A 16,602-nucleotide genomic window follows, 5' to 3' on the forward strand; every position below is an offset into this window, starting at 1 on the left:
GAGTTACTATAGAGAATTCTTTCCCAGGTGTGTGGCTGGTGGGTCTTACCCACATATTCAGGGTCAGATTGCCATATTTGGGGTCAGGAAGAAATTTCCCCCAGGGTCAGACTGGCAGAGACCCTGGGAGTTTTCTCCTTCCTCTGCAGCATGGGGCATTGGTCTCTTGCAGGTTTAAACTAGTGTAAATGGTGGATTCTTTGTAACTTGAAGTATTTAAATCACAATTTGAGGACGTCAGTAATTCAGGCAGTGGTTGGGGTCTATTACAGGAGTAATACAGGGTGAGGTTCTGTGGCCTGCAAAGTTCAGGAGGTCAGGCTAGATGACCATGATGGTCCCTTCTAGCCTTAAAGTTTGAGTCTACCCTAAAAATGCTAAGGTTTCAAGGAAAGGAGAACATACTGAGAGATGCAGGAAAGCATGGAAATGTTATCTTAAAAAAAAATACCTTCCTTTATGTAAACTAGGAAACCAGCTAGAAGAGATGAGTGTTTTAAGATGTGATAAATGACTTGAAAAAGGACAGGGCACAATGTGTCCCATTATTTTCTGCCAATCCTCAAATGTACCTCAATTCCAAGAGCACATTCTTCCAAATGACAGAGAACCACAGGGACAAGGTGGGTGAGGTGAGTAGAATTTTGTCCCATCACTGCAGGTGTTAATGGGCCACTTAACACATATTGTAAGAACTCACTCAAGGTGAACAACTCATGCTAAACAATCGGTTCCACCTTGTATGTAGCTGTGACACTCTGAGGACCTTTCCCAGACCTGAAGAGTTCTGTGCAGCTCAAAAGCGTGTCTCTCTTAATAGCAGAAGGTGATCCAATAAAATATATTGCCTCACCCACCTTGTCTCTCTAACATCCTGGGCCCAACACAGTTACAACACTGCAAACAGAAAACCACAGTTAACCTTAACCTCACTGAACAGTGATTCCTGAAGATCAGAAGAGAATAAGAAAAAAGGGAAGGATCCTTATAATCTGGAACAGTGATGCCCAATCTTTTCAATTTGAGGAATGAACATATTATTGTCAAGGGGCCATAACAAGTACTTTGTTTGAGGCATAGGGTTTGTCTTCACATCCAGCGCTACAGCAGCTATGTTGCAGGAGCGCTTTAGTGAAGACACTACAATGCCAACAGCAGAGCTTCTCCCATTGATGTAGTTAATGTACCTCCCCAAGAAGGGATGGGAGAAGTTCTCCTTAACAGTTGTCCACCAAGAGCCACAATTGAAAGCCTCAAGGACCACAAGTAACCTTCAAGTCACAAGTAGCTTGAAGGTCACAGCTTGGACACCACTGATCTCCAAAATCCTCATTAAGTATAGGGAAACAAGCATGTTTCAGCATGTCTCAGACTAGCCTCATCTCCACCCCTTTGTGAAAGTTTCTTCACCACCACCATGCTTAATATCATCATCTGTGCTAAAAGATGGATTCCAGATCCATCCTCAAACTCTGGGAAAGTTCAAATCCAACTCAAGATCTGAGTTTAGGTCCATCTCAATTCTATCACACACCTTCACAAAAATCCAAACCCCCTTAAAATTTAACAAAGTTCAAGATATGACATTCCTCTTATGCTTTACCTTTCTATCTGTTTTTGTTTAGAGAGGCAGCATAAGAAACACACAATGCATTTTTTTTTAAATAAAGTCCCCTTTCCTCCATGACCAAAGCTGCCTGCCATGGAGTGAAACAGTAACTATGAGGGCAGCTGCATCTCTGGGAGATTTAGCAATGTGACTATGTCAGAGCTGTTACAGAGCCTGATGGTCAGCAGAACGGTGCTAGCCAGGACAGATGTTTCACTCTTTTTATTGAGCGCGTTCAAACAGAGCTGCCATAAAACATCTTCACTTCAGGAAATGAAAATCACTGGGAGGTGGAGACTACGAGGGCATGAAAAACAAAACAAAACTAGGTTCAAAGAAGGGGCATTATTTTTAACATGAGCGCTATCTGATCCTCTTCTATCTTGGCCCTACTGTAGTCATTATCTATCTTTGTAACTAGGTTCTTATCTGGCTCCCATTGCAATAGTACCCAAACACATCACATAAATCGACCAGGTTAGCTTCAAAGCACCCCTGATTAGATAGTATTACTAGCCTCACTTTACACACAGGGAACTGAGGCATGGAGTTTTAAAGTGACTGGCCTAAGGTCACACAATGTGGTAGAGCTAATAGTTGAACTTGGACCTTCCAAGTCCTCAGCCTGTAATTTGATCACTGGACCATCTTCCCACCCAAACTGAGCGCTAAGGTGGAGTAAAATGCTATTAAATCAGAATTAAACTGCTGCCGCTGACTTGAGTGCATGTTCACAATGCACATTATAAGTGACAACACAACAATGCAGTGGAGAACAAGCTTGCTGTTTTCAGATCTCAAACTTGTAAACAAACTCAATAGTCATGAAAGTAACAGATTAATAGTGTCAGCGTAGAGCTAGGCACGGCGTGAGGGAAGGTCTATGCAAATTGGCACTCCACAGGGTGACTGATCTCATTTAAACCAGTTTTACAGAGATGTAACACCACTGAATGAAGCAATGTCTTGATTTTACACTATTTTGTGACTGGAATGAAGCTCACAGAGCACTAATCACTTCAGCCCTCAAACTTGCTCCTAAACTATTTATGAGACAATAGAGCATTCTCAGAAGGGGTTATTTAAAAACAACAAAAAAACCCACACACACTAGCACATTTGAATGCGGGTCATAGAATTTAAAAACAAAAAACAAAAAAAAAACAAAAACAAAACTAGGGAAGATCCTCATCTTGTGAATTATTATTTCAATGGAACATCCCACCTTATTTAAAAAGCTTGTGATTGGGATCACAGAAATTTGCAACCATTCCTTCTAAAAACAAAATGTCTCTTGTCTTTTTGAACTTTCATTGTCATTTTAAAAACCATACTGGCATTTACTTTGCCTGCCTCCCTCCCTAAGCTGTTTGTGTTGAATTGCCACATTCCATCTCAAAAGTGGCTGCATCTCATTTGCGGGGGAAATGTTTCATCATATACAGTTTACAAAAGTTAAAATAGATTTGACAGCTAGGACTATGAATATTCCATGGCAATATTATGTAAACAAGGCCTTCCATTTGACATCAAAGCCAATTACAAATTAAGATAAGAACTGGTCTGCATAAATTAAGTATCTCCTTTGAACCTTCACCTAGAACTAAACTGCAATATAGATTTCTGAGGTTCAAAAGTGTTTCATTAATTCCCTCCTCCACCCCAAATTATAATAGGCAGGCATTCCCAAATACCACAAGAATGCTCATAGTTTTTCCATTGCAACCAGACACACAAAATACTGGAAAATATGCAAAAATTTTGGCAAGGTTCAGAGTTCAGTTCTAGCTCTGGGTAATTGTTTTGTTCCAAATTGGGGTAAAAATATTCTCAAAAATGCAAAGTTTCCCACAGGGATGGAAATTCCAGTTCCCAACCACCTTCAGACTTCAATTACATTTAGGAGGTACCACAGGCTTCCGTTTTTAAACAAAACCTCTTTTGCACCTGAAATGGCTACTTTTGCACTAGAAAGAGCTGTACAGAAACACTGCTCTTGAAACCATTTTGCAAGATGGTTACTTTTCTCACAGATGTTACTGTAATTGCACCAGACTGCTGAGTCTTGAAATTGTTCTTTATACATGCCATCTACAGTCATCAAATGCTGACATTTTTCCAGATATGAAATAGGAAACTGTGATATAAAACCTGGAGTCTAGACAATGGCTTTTGTAAAGCGTCCTGAAGTACTGTGGAGAATCACGCCACTGAATACCATGATCATTCAAATTCTCTGGTCTCAATGAACGATTCGGGGAAGGTAAATCTGTGCACTGGTGGAGTCAGTCAGACCATTACGTGGAGATGCATATGGACACAGGGGCAGGAAACATGTTTTGTTATGTAATACTACACGACACAGCAGCTATAGCAGATGTACATCCTGTCCACAGATCATTCGTTTTTGCTCATCCTTTTACATAAAAAACTGAAGACCAGGAAGGTCATTAGTCTGACTTCCCACCTAACACAGACCATAGAATTGGAGCGAGGCAGTTTGGGTTGACCAGAAATTATTTGGACAAAACGATGCAGCAATTTTGTGAATTTAGACCCCCTCCCCTTTCCATTGCTTTTTATTTTTAAAATGCCCCCAAATTGAAACACTTCAGTTGACCAGAAACAAAACTGCTGTCTTCTCAGTTTTGTTCCATTTTTTTTGGAATTTTTAGTTGGACACGAATCATTCTTTAAAATTTTTTTCAGAACTACCAGCAAAAAGCAAACAAATCAGTTATTTGCCCAACTCTACATAAAGTCTCACCTAGTAAACCCTTCCTAAAGCCTAGTTACTTGCAGTGAACTAGAGTGTCTCTTTTAGAAACACATCCAGTGTGGATTGAAAGACTTTGAAATGGAGTGCTGAAGGAGCCTCCACATTCCTAGGTATGCTGTTCCAATGGTTAAATACTCCGACGTTTAAATTTACACCTTACTCCCAGTTTAATTTTGTCTAGCTTCAATTTCCAACTATTGCACCTAGTTTGCCTGATAGAGCTCTTTTCTATCAAATATCTTCTTCTTATGTAACTATTTACTAACTATAATCAGGTAACCGCTTAACCTTGAGTTTGATAAACTCAGTAATAAGAGATTGAGATCACCATACATTTTCAATAAGTTTGCACTCATGTAGCACCATTTAATCAAGCATCTCATGGCCTTTTTCCTAACATTAATTACATACCCCTTAAGCAATATGAGCAGCAGAGCACCACATCCATATTTGGTCGTCAATCCATTTGAGAACCAGTTTGGTAGGAATCAGATTCATGGAGCCAGCTGGGCCCAATGCTCTTGCTGAACACCTCAACTTCAAATGAAGTACTGTGCTTTATTTAAAAAGTATGGGTGCCAAGCACTTTATTGGGTTTTCCAACCAGAAAGCTATTAAAAAGTCAAATATTTTAGGAAGGGTGTACAACAAAAACTACTCTATTTGGTTGAGAATCGCAGTATCTAATGTGCTAAGAGAAGCATTCTGCAATTTATATAGTGTTCAATTTTATTTTTGTACTAAGTGGTATAGTATCCTACATGAATGTGTCAACAGCAGAATGTCAATACAAATTTTAAAAATATGTATATAAAAATTCAACTTTTCAGTTGAATGCTATCTGTAATCAAATCTTGTTATTCCAATGAGAGTAGGCAACATTTATGAAAGTTTTACTTTCTAAAGGCCTTGGATTTTTAAATTATAAGTAAATTACAAAACCCCCTTTTTAAAGTGAAAAGTATGAAGAGGATATATGGTCAAGAATACACAGACTATGCTTCAAAAACCATTGTTCCTCAAAAGAGCCTCGGGAGAGAAGTTTCACATACAGAATTGTTGCTGTCCATGGTAAACTCACTCCCATGAATATGTTCAAATGGCTTCCCAATAGATTTCCCCCCCCCATGCCTTTAAAGTCCTGCTTAGCTCTTATAGAAGGGATGAGAGCTTACAGAAAGATTGCTGCAAGGGGGACAAGAAAACCACTCAATCTTACATTAAAGAGGATTAATTACTGGTGGGACAAAACAAGAGACATTCAGCAACTCCTAGCCAAACTTTGCAGAGGGGTTGGGCAAATGCCACCTCTATCCAAACCATTCCTGGTTTGCAAAACAAAATTTAATCCAATGTCCAAGCCTCCCCTGGTTTTGCCCCACTCTAAAAAGGAGGAAAGGTGTGGGGTTTTCAATGTGAGAATCCCCACTGTGCAGACTGTAGATTCTGGGCCTAATTCTCCATTTCCTGCAGTATGCATAATCATTTACACCTGGGCAAAGTGGGTAATATTTTACACACATTTGACAGGCAGATGCCACCCATCTTGCACAAGCTGCAGAAAATGGAGAATCAGGCCCTCTGAATTCAGAAAAGATATTAGCAATCAAATTTAATTCATGGCTTATTCAGCCACGTGAGATCTGTACAAGGAAAAATTTCTTGGTCAAGAAACAGTCACCAAATGCCTCTCACATAGCTCCTAGTACTAAAAGGCAGTGAAAACATTTGAAAGGATAGAATGAGCATATCTAGCACTAGCAGTGCTGGCTGAAGTACCAGCACCAAAAACTAGCACAAGTCACTGGGCATTGAGTGCACTCAAAAAGGAGTTGCTCAAAATTGTGTAGGATGGATCTTTAAGGTGACAATTTGTACAAATGCCCTCTTGTAAATACCAGAAGAATAATCCAATGCTTTCTCTCTTCAGAGAGCGAGCGAGCTTGCTTAATGCTTTTGCTTACCTTGTTCAATTTAAAACCAAAAACCTCTAGATTTGCACAGAAATTAAGGGAATTCCTAACCATTCATCCAATGCCAGATTGCATACATTACTCTATGTGCTAGTATGCTTATCTACCACCTCTGTTACTGTTCTGAATATACAACTAGCTTGGTTGCTTCTCTATCAAGTGAGAACTGGCATTAATTTAATCTTAAAGATATTTTGTGGCTCCCACAAAATTTTGGGTATGTAGATGTCTTCCAGTTCAAAACGGGAAAACTATTCAGACACTTGGTAGTGTACATATCTGAATTGAGGATCATTATACAGAATATAGAAAAGGTTATGTCTCAAAGCAGCTAACATCCAAACATGAAACTCAATGGAGTGGTCACCAGTAGAAAGAATGGAAATAGTTAAATTAATCCGGTGCCTTGCAAAATATATCCTCTAAGCATTGATAGCCTCCTATTAAAGCTTCTCTCTAAGTGTTTAAATCACGGAATGAAATTATATTCAAATTTCCTCTGGCAGGGGGAAAAAGCCACACTGCAATGAAAACACTCATGAAAATCATGAGTCTTCTGATTTATATGTTTTCCACCTTGCTTTCCATCTGTGCCTTATCACAAAACTGTTCAATGCCCACATCAGTAGCTCTTTAAGCCAGCATGATATTTAATCAGAAAGGCTCTGATCTCGCCCTTCTGTTATCTTCCTTAGTTTGTTTATAGGCAGATGATTGTTATATCTAGATAAACTAAGAGTTAAATATCTGATGAACAGTGACCCAAAATGGCCCCATTACCATACAAATCATGAAAGATCCATTCACATGCTTGTATAGGAGTTCAGGAAAATTGGGGAAAAAAATAATAAAAAGGATTCATTTATAACTGGCAAGACATTTCTCAGGGGTTACTTTTTTTTCTGAAGATTCATAGATTGATCATCTTTTTTCTGCATGATATGATCTCCTTTCACATTTTCTTCTTTCCAGAAGTTCACTGTTCAAAAATCATTTGAAGCAACATTTGTCCTCACCTCAGTACAAGGGGTCATTGTCTGTACGTAGTGAGCACCTGCAATATGCATCTCATCAGTTTATGTTTCACCTTCCAACTCCAAGAGTGGTTGGGATTCCAAATTGAGCAGCTCTCTACTGAATGAAGACTAGAATTATAGCTGATAAATTTTGCTTCATCTCCCAACTACTGACTGGATTAATTCAAAACAAAATACTTTAGGCAGTTGCTTCTGGACTCCAAGCAGACTGTAGAAAAACTACAGTGATTGCTGATGGCATCACCACCTTCCTGCCATGTTTATATATACCTTAGACTGGACAGTTTAAAATATTTCAGGCTTACAGCTGTAACCAGAGATATACATTTATCTGAAAAGAGCATATATAATGGAAGGGAGCATTCACCTGAACCTATTGTAGAATCTAAACAAACACCTGTCAGGAATGGTCTAGATAATACTTAGTCCTGCTGCGAGTACAGGGGACTGGACTAGATGACCTCTCGAGGTCCCTTCCAGTCCTGTGATTCTATTAAGCTACCTAATTAAACATAAAAACTATGAGGTGACAACACATCAAGAACATCCACACATGAGAAGCCCTAGCCAGGAAATGAGAGAATAATGCATTGTAAACCATATTCTTTACCCAATGCAAAAATGGCCACCAGATGTACTATATACTATTCTTAAGGAGAAAAGTACATGCTTTAGAAGGCAAGGAATGGCAATATTGCGTTGCAATGGTAGGCGGGGGAAGGGACGGAAACAATATTGAATCATGTCAAGTAAGCCATCTCTACACGTTTGGGGTGGGAGTTCCTGTGAGAGAGAGTACACACACACACACACACACACACACAGATTGCACTGTTTCTTGTCCTACTGGTGATTTTGTTGTTTCATCTATTGCACTTGTATCATTTCATAAAAACTGAAAAATTCTAAACCCAATAAAATGGAAAGCATGCACACAACGTGGAATCTATGCTTTCATGCTGTGGGTCATAATTTAACAACATTTCGTTTTATTTCTTTTTATTTCCTACTGTACCATGTTTTCGATGTGAAAGAAATATGTTGGATAGGAATTCTACAGTCACAAACACTTGAAATACAACATGCCTGAACAATACCTCTGACAAATAAAAGCTTCGTGGGCCAGAACATCCCATCATATGAACCCTACTCTAAAATGTTCCTCTCTCATTGCAAAGTGTTTTTCAATTATTATTAACACCCTATCCAAAACACAAATTTTCTGGCAATATAATCTCTCACTAATTAACTTTACATTACATTCTTAATTGCAGACTCTGAGAAACATGTTTAGGCTCATCAATACAATACAAAGAATGGGCCAAATTAATCTCTAGTCTAACTCTATTAGGACAAATTCTGCTCTCATTTCCATGGTGTATATTGGAGCATCTTCATTTACTTCAGTGGAGTTACTCTGAATTTAACCAGGGTTACAGAGAAAAATTTGGTCCATTTGACTGCAGAAGAATTATACCAGCAATGAATCTGGCTCAATGTATTTTCAGTTGCAAGAAATTTTTAAAATAGTGTGAATGCGAAAATGTTTCAGCTGGATTTCTGAGATGTCCCCAAAGATTTTTAGCAATTAGCTGGTTAAGTCTTGTCAGACTGTGCTTCACAGCTGCAGTTGTCCAGTCTGACAGTCTCATCCAAGTATTAAAATAGTACATCCTACGGAGCTCTGCCACTATATATTTTTAGCCATTCACTTTAATAAGGGGAAAGTAGTTTCACTGAGGTCTTTTCAGTCATACTTACAATAATGCCCCATAGGAGTGGGGGGTAGGCACAGAATTTTGCACAAACTATTTAGAAAGCTTCAGCAGCAGTGGTATGCATAACAATAAGCTTATTAATTTTTTAAAAATGTCTAGGTTAAAAGTGAATTCGAAAGCTTCTGTTGTCTAGGTAATTAACAATAGTGCATGCAGGGACTTAATTGTAATATAATGTACATTTTTAAAATCATTTGCAAAGCCATTCTCTTTTCACTTACCAGCTCAGACCTAATCGGTTATTGATATTGTTATTCGTTAAACACCAACATTGTTTGTGGTCTCCGTTGCATCCATAGTAGTAGGGCAGAAACAGGACCGACTGGAAACTAGAAAGGCAAGGTGCTCTGTGTTATAACCAAACTAAACAAAGCTTGTGCTGCCTGATATCACCACATAGGGTCTCCCTGAGTCCTGGCAGGGACTGGACTACATTACAGAGCTATACAGGAAGACATGCAGGTAGAAGGGGGACATGGTCCCTGCCCAGAGCATTTTACAATCTAAATGGCAGGTGGATTGTCATACCTGCTGTGACCCTACAGTCTGTTTAAGGAGTGTGTTTGTTGAAGGAAAAGACAGGTGAAACAGGAAAATGTTTGTGTGATGCTTAATGTAAGTATCAGAGTAGCAGCCGTGTTAATCTGTATTCGCAAAAAGAAAAGGAGTACTTGTGGCACCTTGTGAGCTGTAGCTCACGAAAGCTTATGCTCTAATAAATTTGTTAGTCTCTAAGGTGCCACAAGTACTCCTTTTCTTTTTAATGTAAGTATATTAGTGCTACCCATACACAGGAAAAAACATTATTCTAAAGCAGTTTGTTGTTGCTAAAATGTCACCTTAATATTGTTGCCAGGATTAATAAGAGTTCTGAGCCACTCAACAGCTGCACAGAATAGATTAACATGGAGGTTAATGTCACTAGACTGGTTGGGAATTTTTTAAAATGTTTTTTCCTTAGAAAATGCCGGATTTGTATAAACAAAAACTTTTCGCAGAAGCATATCAGTTTTGTGGAAACTTTTGTTGGAAGGTTTCCTCAGATCCAGGATAGAATTTGTGGTCAAAACCAGGAAGACACACCAGAATAGCCCAGTTTGGAGTCAGACAGAGCAGGGACTTGAATCTGGGTCTACCATATCCCAGCCCCACTGGGCTATAGGCTATGCTGTTCTCTCTCATTTTTCATGAACCATTTCAGAAGATCCTGGTATTTTGTCTTGATGTGGAACCTCAGGACAAAATACCAAAACCTCAACATTTTTTGCAAAACAGAAATACTGTTTTATGGCCAGCCCTGACTTTCACTTGAAGGAAGCCTTAATGTAGAATGGAAAAGAAAACCCTTTGATTTCAAAAGGCTACAGGAATTTTGTTGGAGTTGAGCTACCATTAATTCTTTTTTCTTAATTTATTCTTGTGTCGTGTTAAGTGTACATGCACCCCTGACATTAGCTGGATAGGATGTGAGAATATCTTAGGTCTTTGAGACTATGGCCTGATCCTGCAAACACTTAAGCCAATGCATAACTTTATACACAAAAAAAAGAGTCCTATAACAGACATTGAGTAAAATTATTCATGTGCATAAGAGTTTGCAGGATCAGGTCCTAGGCCATTCTCTAGTGATGGTAATTATTGTTTTGGTGTTGAACAAAAAAATAAAAAAGACTGAATCCCTGACCTGAAAAGTTTGCAGATTAAATACTGCTGAACTGGTAATACTTGGCAAAATTCGACACTCTGTTACAACCACGTGGCCCCACTGACTTCAGTGATGTCCTCACTGGTGTAACTGATAAATTGACAACAAATGGTCAAAATCCTGTTGCTATAGTCACAGATTTTAAAATTAAACAGAACAAATAGAACTAATGTTTTTTAGGCAACAGATTAGCAGCATTCACCGCCAGCAAAGACTGGCTATATATGAAAATAGTTTAAGAAACATAGGTGGCCAGCCTTTTCTGCGTTAAAACAATTACTATAAGTAGCTTAATGCTATTGACAGCTAATGGAGGTTCATCATTATTTCAAAGTATGTACTTACAGTAGCCTGTTTTTTTAAGTCAAGGTACTGGGTTCTCTCAACACTACTGCCTGTTTGCAGTAAGCTATAGCTAGTGACTGAGCTTTCTGTATGCGATTCCTTACAAGCCTTCTTATAGAATATAAAAGAGTTGCTATCCGGACACAATAACCTGCAATTATTGGCAAAAAGAAAAGGAGTACTTGTGGCATCTTAGAGACTAACAAAAGCATAAGCTTTTGTGAGCTACAGCTCACTTCATCGGATGCATCACGAAAGCTTATGCTCAAATAAATTTGTTAGTCTCTAAAATGCCACAAGTACATCTTTTCTTTTTACGAATACAGATTAACACGGTTGCTACTCTGAAACCTGCAATTATTGGTTATCTTTGCAACAAACTTCATGCAAACATGAAATGTCAAGATTATCTAGGTAGTGCTTATGACAGTTTCTTGTTCAGCTGTAATTCAGAGGGCTAAACTACTCATTTTTTTCAATGTATTGTTATTTTCTTAGAAAACTAGAGGCTATTACCTTTGCAGTGAAATGAACTAACATTTTCAAACTTGGACATGTAAAGTAAGGTAACTCCACTACATATGTATTTAGGAGCCTAAATAAGTGGCCTGATTTTCAAAAGCACTGAGCACTTTATGATTTCACTAACTTCAATGGAAAAAGGTGCTACTTCTTCATTTCAGGTCAGATACAAAGCCCTTTTACAGCAAGTGGAGTTTCCATTGACTTCTAGAGTGCAACTGGTTTGGTCAAACCCCTGCAGAGAGACACGACTCTCCCCACCCCAACATGCTGTGCATGAGTATCATGGCCTATCAATCTGATCCATAATCCATTAGTGCTATGTAGACTTCACTTGTTTTTGAAGAAGAGAGATTTCTTCAGAAATCGTCACATAGACCCCTTAGGATGTGATTTCAAGGGGCTTTTAAAGTATTCAAAAACATGTCTAATACTGACACATTAAATGAAGCATTAGAAAACATCAAAATCTACAAGTTATATTCATTATAAGAGCTGGAGTTAATATCTGATGGATGTAACACTATTCAAACTTCAGAGACACGTATACATTAACAAAAAACGTTACTGAGATGGGGTTATTGGGACAGTGTACGTTGAAGCTTAATAAGACTCCAATCATAAGCTGCAGGTGGCTGGATGTGTCAGGAATACATTGGCTATGCCATGCTTACAGAACACTCTACTGCTGAATACAAGCTGTGCCAGTACTAGTCTTTGCTTGCAGCCGGGTGAAAGCTGCAACAAAAGAGGCTGACAGCTAGAAGAACAGAGAAAATCTGGCAGTGTGATAAGATTAATAAATAAAATAGAGCCAAATCTGGTCCTAATTTTACACTTATGCAACCACACTGACATCAATGGGATTGGATGGGATGAGAGTACATCATTTGGTCCACACAGTTATGGGGGGTAGCTGCAGTAGGAAGGATGGTGTGTTTGCAAAAGTAGAGGAATATGTATAACCTGAGGGACAATGGGAAACGTATTGTCTATAGCAACAGCCAGGGGACTAGGTTATGGCCTTTAAGTCACAGCTAATGAGGGATTTGACGTAAAAGAGCTACACAAAAGCACGAGTCCATGGAGACAGCCTGGTTGACTTAACTTGAATTCCACGAGAGGCACATGGGGGAGCATATGAAGTGGGGGAACCTATGCAGCAGTACTGCATGTGTTTCTTCCACACACCAATCCTGCTCAACTGGCCAGAGTGTAAGGAGACAGGGCCAACTCTTCCCCCACCACCTGCGGGGTGACCAGACAGCAAATGTAAAAAAAAATCGGGATAGGGTGTGGGGGATAATAGGTGCTATATAAGAAAAAACAAAAACCAAAACCAAAATCGGGACATCTGGTCACCCTACCCCACGCCCCCAAACTTTGGAGAATATACGAATACATGTATAACACAGTGGCTGCTCCCTGGTCGCTTGCAAAGAAACGAAAGGTGCCTTCTGCTCTTCCACTCTTGTGCACGCACACCGGTTGAGACACATTCTGGCTCAGGGAATTTGAACACACAGGTCTGAGGTTTACTAAGCCCAGCATTAAAACACTGAAAGATGAGGGGTGCAGGTCTCTTGATACTACCTGGCAGCATTTCAGAACTAGTAAATCACCACCAGGCTGGTAATAGGAAATCCCTACTGACACGTCTATAGCATGTCTAACAAAAGAATTTAAAGCACACAAATCAACAATGATACAACATTCAAACAGGGGTCTAATTAACCGACTATATTACAGAAAACGATGGTTTTTATATTTCATGCAGTTATATTCTGAAAAGGAACACATTGAGTAACCTTAGATACGACTAGAAATACGTACTAATACAAGATAGCAGACATGGATCAAAAGGAAATTTTTAAATCAAATGTAGATACAATTTTAAGTTCATTGCCTCTACGTTTGTGGTACCACACTAAAGTCAAGGCAGACATTCTAGTCTAAATCCACATTTTTAGGGACATAGCTATATAATATTTCAACTGGGGAGTGAGGGAGAAACTTAGAGGGAACAAAATTTAAAATTTAAATTTAAATTTAAAATTTAAAATTTAAAATTATTATTATTATCCTATCCTATTATCCCCTCTCAAAAGATTTTGAAATAGTAGATGCAGATTGCTGCATTCAAGAAGATTTTAAGACACTTCAAATACAAAATTTTATGCCCCATAATTCAGCCTTCTATACTAGAATAAACTTGCTATTGACAAGTTTACAGTCTCCTTTTAAAGCAGCAAGTAGTTCCCATCAGATGTGTATAAAAATCAGTGACATTAATATATTCCAAGATATGCTAAACTGCAAACACACACACAAAAACTTGGAATGCGAGTATTTTACTCACACCTTCTTGTCAACAGTCTGTAATGGGCCACTCTCTTACCACTTCAAAAGTTATTTTTCCTCCCTTGGTATCCTGCTGTTAATTGATTTATCTCATTAGACTGACCTCACACTTGGTAAAGCAATCCCCATCCCTTCATGTATTTATACCTATCCTGTATTTTCACTCCATGCATCTGATGAAGTGGGTTCTAACCCACAAAAGCTTATGCCCAAATAAATTTGTTAGTCTCTAAGGTGCCACAAAGATTCCTAGTTATTTTTGCTGATACGGACTAACATGGCTACTACTCTGAAACCTATCAAAATCTGGCTTTCTGAGGCTACAGTCTATCCCCCTGATTCGTTCTCACACTTTGTGTCACAACAAAATTTCTCCTCATAGGTTGAAAAGTCTTAAATGTAGCATGGGCAGAAGAAGTAAAACGTATTGCCTTTTGGGGAAAAATAGTTCTCTTTATATTGATACACTACCCTCAAACTTCAGCTTTAGTTCCCAAGATGGGCATTATATGACAAATTTCTCCTTGGGGTAATATTTACTGCAAATTCCTTCTCAAACAGTCAATATTTGTTTTCTATACACACACGGTCATGTATGTATGGGATTATTTTTTAAATATATAAAGATACACAAACGCTAGAGTGATTTGTTACATGTATCATCATAATAGACGGCAACTAAAAATTTACATATAATCCTGATTCAATACATTTGAATGGTAGATTAGATACAGCTGTACCTAATTTTCTCTGAAAAGGAATTTTTCAACAATTAAAAGCACTGAAAGGGGTCCAGCAAGTTTTGGTAGCTTCTTTGCTGCCTACCTATATATTTCAATTATTACTGGACATATTTTCATCTGGTAGAAGTTGGTGTCACTTCATTGACTTCAATTGAACTATACTGATTTACACCAGCTGAGGATCTGGCCCTGTATGTTTTAAAAGGTATTCAGAACCATGGAACAATGTTCCCTAGAACTTTCAAAATGTTACTTGAATGAGAAATGGCATGACTGCCCTGTTAAATAATAATTCCCAACTCCTCTGTTTCTAAATCCTTGAGTAGGCACTCAGTAAATTCATGACCATCCCTTCCTCCACAAGCTACAGAAATGGTCCTGGATTCTGCTCATCATACCCTTAGAAAGTCCTCAAAACCCTCCTTCCCAGAGCCTCCCATAACAAATCATGCCAGCACCCTACTCAACAGCTGCACAAGCCTTCCTAAACTCTCCCTCCATTTCTCACAACTTCCAGCTGCCAAAGTCATCCCCTTGTAACAAGCTCACAACTCCGTCTTAGCTGCGGAAAACATCCCAGATTCCACGATTCACCAGCTTACAAGATTGCACCTTCTCAGCCGGAGAAGCCCTCTCCAACATACCCTCAGCTGACAAGCCCACAATCTCCTTCCACCTGCCACACCCCAAACCCACAATCTCCTTCCACGCCCCCAAGTTCCTGCCCTGTAAAAGAGAGAGTGAGGGAGTGAAAAAAAACACTTTGGAAACTCCTCTCTCAGTTTAAAAAAATCCTTCTCTCAAGCCCAATCATCCTCCCAGTAGCAATTTTGTACATTTCATTGTCCAACTGAAATCACAATAAAAATATGTACAAATGAGCATATTTGAATAGGTGTTCTGATCTCCCCAAAAGTGTACACATTGCAAATATATTAGTCCAGACTTGTGTCCTGTAATGAGATGGGGTTGGGAAGAGACCTGAAAATGGAAAGTGGTCACATGCTTGATTCCATGTATGGATTCTGGAATGTTTGCAGACTGGCAAAGGATAGAGGGTTGTTAGAGAACAGAATTTGTGGTAGATTACAAATCTTGATGGGGTCCAGCTGGGGCTATTTGCTAGCTTCTTCCTCCTCCAGTCACACAAAGATAAAACAAAATTAAATGAAAAAACGCACACGTGTATAATACAAAATTAAGGTTGAGAATTTAAATGCACAGAGATTCAAACCTTCAAAAGTTTAGGATCCTACTTCAACTCAGCCACTTTGAACGTTATAGAGGGTTATAGAGTTCCACATAGGTAAAGCTGGGTTGAGCTTTACACTTAAAGCCGTGTTGAATGAATTCAACCACTGTTGAAAACTACAGCATAACCTCCTTAAAATTATAGCACATACTCTGAAAATAGAACGAATTTTCTGAGAATTTATAAGAATATCCATTAACTAAGCTAGCTGAAGAGTTGAAATTAATTTTTAAAATGTCCTTTCAGAAATTTAGCACCCAGTGGACTTTGGTTTTGGTCCCCAATGATCTCATGGTGGACTGTAATGACGACATGAGGGCAAAAAAAAAATCTAATTAAAAAAAGTTTAATCTGAGACTCCAAAACATCAAAATGCCTTAATCATAAAACATGTGGATATTTCATGTCCTCACTACAGGCACAGTTAAGGTTGTTTGTGTGCCCTAACTGTGCATTTAGCTACGTTAACGTATTTGGTTTTCTTATTCTAGTTTTCCT

At 38.7% G+C, this 16,602-nt stretch overlaps 1 protein-coding gene across 13 annotated transcripts in view; it reads right to left on the reverse strand.

Moving 5' to 3' along the window:
* LOC119850530 (poly(rC)-binding protein 3-like) overlaps positions 1-16,602 on the reverse strand; it is a 685,847-nt gene that overhangs the window by 479,609 nt on the left and 189,636 nt on the right. The window contains exon 2 of one of the 13 annotated variants that reach the window (XM_043508580.1): positions 12,344-12,486. The exons of the other annotated variants lie outside the window; for them this stretch is intronic. The gene's annotated coding sequence lies outside the window, so the exon portion shown is untranslated. The remainder of the gene's footprint in view (positions 1-12,343; positions 12,487-16,602) is intronic. 13 annotated transcript variants of the gene reach the window in all.

Source organism: Dermochelys coriacea, chromosome 2, assembly GCF_009764565.3.
Source record: "Dermochelys coriacea isolate rDerCor1 chromosome 2, rDerCor1.pri.v4, whole genome shotgun sequence".
Taxonomy (NCBI): domain Eukaryota; kingdom Metazoa; phylum Chordata; order Testudines; family Dermochelyidae; genus Dermochelys; species Dermochelys coriacea.